Here is an 11,191-nt window from a genome sequence, read left to right on the forward strand (position 1 = left end):
CTTGTCACAGGCAGGAACATCTTCCACTAGACAAGGTAGCTCCAAACCCTGTACAACCTGGCCTAGAACACTGCCAGGGATGGGGCAGCCACAGCTTTTCTGGGCAACCTGTGCCAGTGCCTCAGCACCCTCATACTAAATAACTTCTTTCTAATGTCTGATCTAAATCTGCTCTCTCCCACTTTAAAGCCATTCTCCCTTGTCTTGTCTCTACAGGCCCCTCTAAAAAGCTCCTCTCCAGCTTTCCTGTAGCCCCTTTAGGCACTGGAAGCTGCCCTAGGGTCTCTCCCCAGAGTCTTCTCTTCTCCAAGCTGAACAAGCCCAGCTCTCTCAGCCTGTCTCCATAGGAGAGGGGCTCCAGCCCCCTGAGCATCTTTGTGACCTTCCACTGAACTCACCCAAGCAGGTCCATGTCCCGCTTGTGCTGGGGCCCCAGAGCTGGATGCAGGACTGCAGGTGAGGGTCTCATGAGAGAAAAAAGTACCAGGCTGATGAATTTTATTTACAGTTTTGTTACATTCACAGAGCAATACAGGCACTTTCTGAAAACAATTCATCTCAAAAGGCAGGAGACAAGTACTCCCATAAAAATGGCAATAGAAAGGGATTCAGTTGGGATTTAGCTTTTATGTGGTTGAAGTTACATATAATGATTCCCAACCTAAATAAGAATAATTAGCCTGCCAAGCTTTCTCAACCACTCTGCCTCTGAATTTAAGTTTCATTTTCATAGTTTCCAGCAACAGTTTTCTTCATTAACAAGAATCTGAACCAATGAGAAAATATTACAAAACTGATATTACATCTAAGAATATTTTATTCCAACCTTCCAAACACAAAGGTGTTTACTTAATGGAAGCCAGCTAACAACGGTATTCCAACATTTCAGTGTTTTTAAAAATAAAATTGGAATAAATTTTAATTTGATTAAATACAACTTTCTAGATGGCTGAAGAAAATCCCAGCAGATGCTATAAACCAAATGTATTTGTATCTTTACTTACACATTTGGCATTATGTAGCATAAAACTTTTTGCTTTGGTTCTATTTTCTAATATGATAGGAACCAAAACCTACCAAAAACTATTTATGCTTTGAGCAAATAGGTTGTCTAGAATAATTGTTAGTTATTTGATATAGACTGATATTGTCCAGATATTTTGAATATGTTCAGGCAGAATATCAACCAAATATGCAGAATAGTTTGGGAAATCATGTAGTAAAACATCATGCCCAGCACAAGCCTTGACTTCCTTCTTTCTTAACTGGGGGAAAATGAGCACAGCCATGGTAAGTGCAAATATTTTGGGGGCCTACAAGGATGCTGGAGAGGGACTCTTCATCAAGGACTGTAGCGGTAGGACAAGGAGCAATGGGCTCACACTTAAACAGGGAAGCTCAGGTTAGATATAAGGAAGTTCTTTACTGTAAGGGTGGTGAGGCACGGGAATGGATTGCCCAGGTAAGTTGTGAATGCTTCATCACTGGCAGTGTTCAAAGCCAGGGTGCACAGAGCCTTGGGTGACATGGTTTAGTGTGAAGTGTCCCTGCCCATGGCAGGGGGGTTGGAACTTGATGATCTTAAGGTCCTTTCAAACCCAAACCATTCTGTGATTCTATGATTACTTTTCCACACTGAGATAACCTGCATATCATCATTGTAGTAGACCCATTATTAATGAAAACTACAAAAGGAAGTCAAAGGAAATTGAGCCTATTTAGCTCTAAGCAAGAAAAAAATCCCTCTTAGTAGTCTATCCTGAAGAAAGACTCATTTGAGTTAGAGAAACAGAAACAGGCATTTCCCAGAGAACAGAAGACTCTCAGGTGAGTCTTTATCTTCAGAAAGTCAAACATGATTTCTGAGTCCACTCCATGTACCTAGTTTCTTTAAAAAAAAAGAGGAAAAAAAAAAAAAGCCTTTTTAAATTAAAGTGGGCACTGGCTACAGTCATAGAATGTTCTGTTCTCCAAATCCAAGCTGTCTGAATATGTTGTATTCCTGCTTAAGTACACATGGTGCAACTTCGCTTTGCAGATTTGCACAATTACTCTTGCATTTTCTTGAGTTATGTAAGCATCATGTGTCAGATTTGCATAGCAACGTTTCAGTAGTAGGGGAGTAGCTTCTGCAAGACATTCTTAGAAGCTGCCCTTATGTCTGACAGAGCCAATGCCAGATGGCTCCAAGGTGGACCTACTGGTGGCCAAGACCAAGCCCATCAGCAAGTGACAACACCTATGGGATAACACAGTTAAGAATGAAGGACAGGGCAAAGGAGATGCGCAATTTCAGCCAGAGAGAGGATTGACAATGTGTGAGAAAGAGCTCTGCAAGCCACCAAGGCCAGTGCAGAAGGAGGGGAGCAGGTGCTCCAGTGCTGGAGCAGAGATTCCCCTGCAGCACCATGCAGCAGTGCCCATGGAGATCCATGAAGGAGCAGATCTTCACCTGCAGCCCATGGAGGTCCATGGGGGAGCAGATCGCTGCTGCAACCCGTGGAGGACTCCATGACAAAGTAGGCAAATGCACAAAGGAAGCTGTAACCCTGTGGGAAGCCTGTGCAGGAGCAGGCTTCTGGCAGGAGCTGTGGCCCTGTGGAGAGAGGAGCCCACACTGGAGCAGGTTTGCTGCAGGAATTGTGACCCCATGGAAGGGACCCACACTGGGGCAGTCTGCTCCTGCAGGGCTGCACCCTATGGGAAGGGACCCACACTGGAGCAGTCTGTTCCTGCAGGGCTGCACCCATAGGAATGGACCCTCACTGGAGCAATCTGTTCCTGAAGGACCGCATCCATAGGAAGGGACCTATGCTGGAGCAGTGTTTGAAGAACTGCAGTCTGTGGAAGAGACTCATGTTGGAGAAGTGCATGGAGGACTGTCTGCCATGGGAGGGACCCCATAGTGCACAAGGGAGGAGTGTGAGGAGGAAGGAGCAGCAGTTAACATGTGATAAAGTGACCACAAACCCACTTTTTCATCACCCTATGCCACTGGCAGGGAGGAGGTAGAGAATCCAGGAGTAAATTTGAGCCTGATATGAAGAAAGGGGTGCAGGAAAGGTGTTCTAAGATTCGTTTTATATTTTTCTCATTACTCCGGTTTGATTGGTAATAAATTAAGTTAATTTCCCTGAAATAAGTCTGATTTTCCTGTGGCAGTAATTAGTGAGTCATCTCTCCCTGCCCTTATCTCAACCCACAAGTCTTTCATTATATTTTCCTTCCCCTGTCCAGCTGAGGAGGGGAAGTGATAGAGCAGCTTTGGTGGACACCTGACATCTAGCCAGTGTCAGTTCAATAGTCCAACACACCTCTCCTCACCCCAGACTGGGAAAGCAAAGTAAATGTTACCAGATGTGTTGTTTTCTGATGCCCATGCTGTTTCTCTGCCTCAGCCTACCATGCTTATTTTAAAAGGACATAAAATGGCTGCTGTTTGGGTGGGGGTTTTTTTCAACTCAGGTGTGTAGAACTTCAGGAGTAACATGCAGAGTAAAAGCGCTTAGACTTTTTGAAGGTTTTGGACAAAAGCTTTGCAGACAACAGCCCAGAATCTAAGAAGTTGTGTGTATTTCCATTCACCTGAATTATGTGTTTGAGGTAAGTTTATGGATGAGTTAAGTTTGAACACCCTCTATGGATACGTATGTCTAAAGTCTGAAGAGTTTAATACCCGAGGCTTAGATACCTGCTGTGGCACGCTGAGGAACAGGCTTCTCTGTCAAAACCAGACCAGGCATTTCTGCACTGTGTTCTCACAATAAGGTGTCATGGTGAGCACCTTGCAAACATTTCTGATTTTCCCACTTAGATCATCTAAATTCAGCTGGGCTTATTAGTTTCAGTACACCTGGACCTAAGCTGATTCTATTCAGAGCACCTATTTCTGCACTCACTTTTGTTTCTTGTTGTTTAAGGAAGACTTATTAAACTGAAAAATTGCTCACAAATCTGGGGTTTCTCTTTAACAACTAAAGTGTCATTGTGCCAAAGACAAAACATGCTTTTGAATGAGAAACTCAAGACAGCAGAGTCAAGTACTCAAGAGCTAAGAAGCACCATAAAATGAGACTTATTTATGCAACATTAATTCACAATATCTTTTCTTTTGCATACCTCTTAGGTTAAGGTCTAATTACATAAGCACATATTATTAAGCCTACAGGATGCCCAAAGCATTCAACACTATTTCCATTTCAATAGAGTGAACAGGAACAAAAACATACCCTGTTGCTGATTAGCATTAAATAAGTTTGTTTTTTTTTCTTGATACATTGTCTTTCCTATTCTCCAGAAAATAACAAACATTAAGCTTCCTCAATAACATATTCAAAAAGAAGGCTAGAGCATTCTGGTCACAGCACACTAATAAAAGCTTCCATCTCAGGAAAGGCTTCCATTTAACAAAGTTCTTATTTTCCTCTCTCTCTAATTGGAGAACATTTTTGTAAGATAATGCTTTGTCTGGCAGGTTTTTGAGTGGTTTGTAACCATCTTTTCCAAAACATAGACAAAGCAGCTGCTGTTGTTCTGGTCTGATCTTGCCTCCTTGAGGGCAAAATTAAAAATAAATAAATAAGAGAGAGAAGAGGATTTTAAAAGAAAAGCAAGCTTTAAAAAGCAGCCTCTATTTCTGAGGCTGATTACTTGCAGCCTTGCTGCTGCGAGACACAGAATATGATTTTATTAGCTACTCCAAAAGCTCAGAATATTGTTCTCATCAGTGTTTTTAATGTCTGAAAAACAACTTTAGAGTATACAAAAATGCAGTAAAAATAAAGGAGTACATCTTCACAAAGTTTAGAAAAACTGGCTAAACAAAAAAGGCAACATTTTCCCTGTTCCCAACTCCATGTTCAAGTCATTTAAGTGTGTTCTATTGCAGAAGACTCAGTTGCAGCCTTCACAGTGCTGTTATATTGCATATTCAGTTCTACTGTTTAATTGGATAAAACTACTTTGGGGCTAATTCAAGGTACACAGAAGATTGTGTTGAAGAAAAGCAGAGCAAATACATCAGCTGTTGTTGAGTCTGCCAGGTGAAACTAGATTTACACACCAGTCAGTCAGCCAATTTAAGACAGGATTACCCCTATTCCTGATGAAGATTATAATTCAAATCATCAACTTGATATACAATTAGACTCTTATTAGCATCAAAGAAACCACAACAGATCATTCTATTATCATTATGTTACAACATAGGAATAACATTTTACATTATGACAAATAATTTGTGTTTCTGAGCTGGTTTATGAATTCACCTTCATTCACCAACTTTCACATTTTTAAGCATCACAGAGGAAAAGCTCTTTTATGGAAAGGTAATAACTCCTTTTATTCTCATAAACTCTTGGAAAGAAGTGACAAAATGCTTGCCTATTCTTGCCACCACCCTCCCCACTTTTTCTTACCCTGCCACAATCATTAGGGTTACACAGACGCACTACTTCAAGAGGTCATTGTGAACCTGAAGCATGTACAATTTAAACAAGTTTCATGTGTTTCCTCTTGATTTCAGTTTTCACTGAACTACATAACCAAATACAACACAATACTCCAAGTAGGTATTATAGTATACCAATGAAGGCAGCATTTAAGACAATTTTTAACAATTTCACAAAACAATAAACATTCCTATTACATAAAGAGTAGTTACTGAGATATTTAAGCCACAGATCTAGCTACAATACCAATTCTGAGCTGAAGGAATATATTTTATAAAACAAAATTCCAAAGGCTTTTATAACAAGAACTTTGGCTCTACTTCTTTTCTGTGAGTGTATGTAATTTAAAATGTCACAAGGCTGACCTCTGCTGGGTCATAAATTGCCAAGCATCTAGACCAATGCTTAAAATATTAACTAATTATCAAGGAGGAGAAATGGAAGGAATTTTTCATAGTATCCCAAAATATTTTCCATAGATTTCAACATTAAAAGAGCATACTAATCTTCGCACAGTCTCCTGTGACAAGATAGTGAATATACTGAAAGTCATTATAACAAACAAACAACTAACAATCCCACTACTTATTCTCTTACCAGCATTTAAATACAAAATTAGCTACAGAATTTAGGACTACTGTTTTTTATGATATCAAATTTAAAAGCTAGCACTGCATGTAAACTTTGAAATTATATATCAAAATTTAGTCATGCACAAGGCCAGATCCTCATGTGAATAAGCACAAGGAAACAAAAGAAAGATTTGCAAACATGTACGTATATTACATTGTGCCTTTTATTCAGCTTCAAAGTCTGCCTAAAAGTGCCAAGGTCAGTCCTTCCTCTTCTCAGCAAGCAAGCTCAGAAAATCATTGCCAGAATCGTCTCTCTCAGTTACCACTAAATTATCAGAAAACCTTGCAGTGATTTCAATCCACAATTGTAAAGTATAAAGAAAAAAAAAAAAAAATCACAGAAGGAAGTAGCTATAGGGAGCCTTAAACTAATGCTAAGACAAGAGATACTTCAGGATGCTCTCGATGCTCAAGAATTGTCTTTCATAGATATATGATCAGTTCAGCACCACATAATCCCAGGTTTAAAAAAAAACAAAAAAACCCCACAAAACTAAACACATGACTAAGACATACATTTCAAAATACCTACTTAGATTATAAAGCAGCAGTGACTGCATTACTGCAATTCAAACTACATTACATTTTTATGTATTTTATTCTTTCTCTTAATCTCAGGAAAACAACTGCAGCATACAAGAGACATGCCTCACCCTCCCTGACCAGAGCTGGGCAGAGCAGAGTTGATTTTCATTGTCCCTAGATTCAGCTGTTTCCTGGAAATTCAAAAGATGACCTCTTTTTGCTATATTTACTGAGGTTTGGCTGAAGAACAGAAGTAACAAATGCTGTTTTCTTTAATTGCCTCAAAAATCAAGAGGAATGGCAAATCGGCTGTTTCACATCACCTCCTCAATATCACATTGCTGACTGAAGCTAATGACTTCAACAAAGTATGTGACTCACATGTGAAAATCCAGACCATGTGAAGTCACGTGGAGTCCTGAGATTTTGTCCAATCATCCACGCAACACATTATACAGTCATTATACTTCCTCTCTGCTTGCCCTGCTCTGAGCTCAATGACTTGGGTTTCAGTAAATATCTACCAGAATTCTTGCTCTGAAGATACCAGGAAAAGTAAAAATTCACCACATTCCTATCATTCAGTAACTTCAACATAAAAAAACCCAACATACCCAGCTCCATCTTCCACCCACTGAGTATTACTCCCTTCTTAACTCAAGTCTTTACTGCTTACCAGTGTAAGTACTTCAAGATAACCAAGTGACCTCCTGTTCTTGTTTCCCATAAATGAGAAAGACTGAAGTAATGCAAACTCTCAGTTTAAGGCAATAATTCCAAATACTCTCCTTGCATCATCTACAGTTTTATAAAAGCTGCAAAACCTGCAATGTTTCAGTGTCAGTCAGTCTTGATGTCACACAAGATGAGTCAGCTGATTTTATGTAACAACCTCCAATTTAGACCTTCAAAAACTACATTAGCCCTTTGCCTAATGTCAGGAAGCCTTGTTCACTGTGGGAGACACCTTTTACAGAGCTGTAGTTTTCCAGAACAGAGTCTTTCCTCCTCTTTTTTTTTTTTTTTTCCATGACCTACATAAATTGTTCTCAGACATATAACTTTGAAGTCAACATGTTTGAAACAATTTTCAACCTGCACTGTTCCATATTAATGCTTCTGTTATTACTGACATCTGAAAACACTAATAATATTACCTAATGATGCCAAAAGTTATTTTTGTATTTTTTTTTCACATCCTTAAGGAAAAAACTGTCTGTTAGAAAAATCTAATACTGCTTTCCTGAAAAAAAAACATAAAGAGTATCTCCATTATGATTCCCTTGTGCCTACATTTAACATTTAGCAGTTCCTAACCACTTACTGACATCATCCAAGAATACTTTTTTCGGATGCTATTAAAAGAAATGCTATAAAAAGCCTATTGTAGACACAAATTTCAGCCATATCCATGGCTCCATCAGTACCTCCAAGGAATCCATAAAAAAACAAATAGGAGCAAAGTCTGTTGTCTGTTTACCTCCATCAATAACAAAAGCAAGCTTGCCATGCTCTCTCTAATAAGAGTACATTGACATATCTTTAGCTCTATTACTGTGCTTTAGGTTTTTCCAGTAAAATTCTCTATCAGTTTTTCTACTGTTTTGCCCATATTTGCCATTAGACATGTTTGCAATTATCTATTTCTATTATTCTCAATTATTCTCTTGAACAACAATGTATTTGGCACAGTTCTGTTATTTTTCTGCTTTTGTTAGGACAAGCAAGAGATTTTTTTTCAGGCAGCTTTAGATACCTGTTCCAAAAAAGCGATGAAATTGAATATTACTGTCCCTACCCAATACTGTTTTAATACCCTGCCTCTTTCAATTACTTTTAGAAAAGTATTCATGAACATATATCAGCTTCCTTTTTAAAACAGACTTGAGCATCTCCTTTATGTTATTGAAGTATCTTGTTAAAATTAAATGGAAGTTAGGCACCCAGACAGAAACTCATTAAGGACTTATTTCACCTAATTTTATATGTTTGTACTTAGTAATTTTTTTCAACTCCTTTTACAGACAGTAGAATGAAATACTTCCCAAAAATGATTCATCTAGAAAGAGAAGATAAATAGTGTCCTGGATGCATAACTATACTATAATCTGAGCTTGGGAGAAGAAGGGGGAGAAGGAAGCAACAGAACCGACATTCAGCACAGGAAGAGATCACAGTATCACAGTATGCTGGAGATTGGAAGGGACCTCAAAAGATCATCTAGTCCAATCCCCCTGCCAGAGCAGGAACACCTAGATAACGTTACACAGGAATGTGTCCAGGCGGGCTTTGAATGTCTCCAGGGAAGGAGACTCCACAACCTCCCTGGGCAGCCTGTTCCAGTGTTCCATCACCAAATGTTGATAAACAAATACCATAGCGCAGATAATTAAAAACAGTGCTAAAAGCTTGTATAAATTCTAATCTAAATTTTACAGGCTTTGTTTTCCTGAAAAGCTTGTCACCTCACACTTCTGTCTCAAGGCCACTGAACTGATGAAAATAGTAATATTAATGCATTACGTGGAATAAAGTATATCAGTTATTCCAAGTTGATAACATTAATTCAAGTGCACTTACATACCTAGAAAATGGTATCTATGAGTTTGTGGAGTAAAATCTAAGAAGCATGAGCTTACTTAGAACTACAATAACTAGAATCATCAGTTCTGAGGCAGTGTCTTTAAAATTGTGGTTAAGAGATAAAACAAGTAATCTGAGTAAGAACGGACTCAGTGAAAGAAAGATGCACTTACAATGTAGAACTTTTTTAGGAAAAAGGGGAAAAAAGCTCTGGCATATCACACCAATAACTTTAAAAGTGTGGTATGTTAGCATACTACAGTCTTCACTTTAGTTTTTGTTTCCACTTATTGGAATGAGAGGAGAGCACACAGATTTTGCATAAGCTTCTCCAATATGAAGTGAAATAACATCTGAAACAGTTTTAGAAAATAACATCAGTTATCAATTGTTCTCTAGTTACAAGTGTAAACAACTGATATCTCAATACTGGTAAATTAGGTGATGACTTCATACAACATATGAGTAATTAAGTGATTTTTCTGTGTTAACAACTAATAACAGAAGCTACTACTAAAATAACATCAGAGGTCTAGAGCAGAAAGAGAGATGTGAACTGAAAGGTTTACCAGATGACTGTTAGTTTAGGAAATGGAGCAAACCATCGTGTAAGGAGAGAAACCAATGTGACAATTAGCAAGAAAGACGTGTGTTAAGCTCCCTTCTCAAGAAAGGAAGACAAATACTGTTCTTCCCTCTTTCAGGAAATGCTGGTGCAAAGTTGTGACAGATGTGTCACTAGGAAACAATTGGTCAGGAGAGATGTTATAAACAAGGTAGGCTACATGGTAAGGAAAAACAGAGATTGCTCTACTAGAGGCATAACAAAGAACAAAGCAAAAGAAACCCCCAAACAAAAAAAAATATGCAAAACCAAACACCCCCACAAAATAGAAGCTTATAGTGAAAGTCCTTGCCCAAAAAGCCTAACAGTACCATGACAGCTAGCGACATTACACTAGAAGTTTCAGTACTAAGGAGTTAAACAGTATTGTCCAAATTCAGGAAGAAATAGGTCCCACTTACATATGAGCTTACAGATGGGTATTGCAGAAGCTCCTCTGTAGATGTCAAGCATTGGTCTGACATGCTGTAAAAAGAACACCAGCTAGCAGTCCATTTAGTGATCCTCTTTAGAAAATAGCCACCAGGTTAAGCAAAAGAACATTTGGCTTATGGTCCTCACAGGTCAAGGGAAATAGATCAAATAAAGCCTATGCTATTCAGTCTTGACAACATTAGGACACCACAGGCTGAATTCCTGAGAAAGTTAATATTAAAACTCTATTGACTATACTTCATGGATACAGAGCCTGTGTATTTTCTAAGGTACTTCATAAAGTCCATATTCTTCTCTGAATTAGTTTTCAAGGTTTCTTTTTCAAATCCACAGACTGAAATGAATAGGCACTTTTGTGCTCAAATCATGAGTCTTGCGTATTTGCAGTTGGTTCAGTTCTGAGACTAGGAAGAGCTGAAAGCAGTGGTCATAGTTACATGTGTCCTCTTACAAAATAAGCTTTCCTAAGTGTCTTCCAAGATAGGGCAACAGCTAAAATTCAGTCTGTGAAATTATGAACTCTCCCTACAGCCCCATCAAGGTTTTAGAAGGCATTTTGTGGTGGTATTTTTCATGGGCTGGGGAATTGTAAGCAAATGGACTTTCTTGTCTTTACTTACTTTAAACACAGTCAAGGAAATAATTCTTTGAAAGAAAAGTACAGTTGGTCCATAGAAACATGACATAGACTTATAGAACAGTTAGGGTTGGAAAGAACCTTAAGATCATCTAGTTCCAGCCCACCCAACATAGACAGGGACACCTCACACTACACCATGTCACCCAAGGCTCTGTCCAATCTGGACTTGAGCACTGCCAGGGATGGAGTATTCACAACTTCCCTGGGCAACCCATTCCAGTGCCTCACCACCCTTACAGTAAAGAACTTCCTCCTTATATCCATCTAAACTTCCCCTGTTTAAGTTTGAATCCATTAC

Source organism: Pezoporus occidentalis, unplaced genomic scaffold (genome assembly GCF_034315485.1).
Source record: "Pezoporus occidentalis ecotype Australia unplaced genomic scaffold, CSIRO_AGI_Poc_V1 ctg139, whole genome shotgun sequence".
Classification (NCBI taxonomy): Eukaryota; Metazoa; Chordata; class Aves; order Psittaciformes; family Psittacidae; genus Pezoporus; species Pezoporus occidentalis.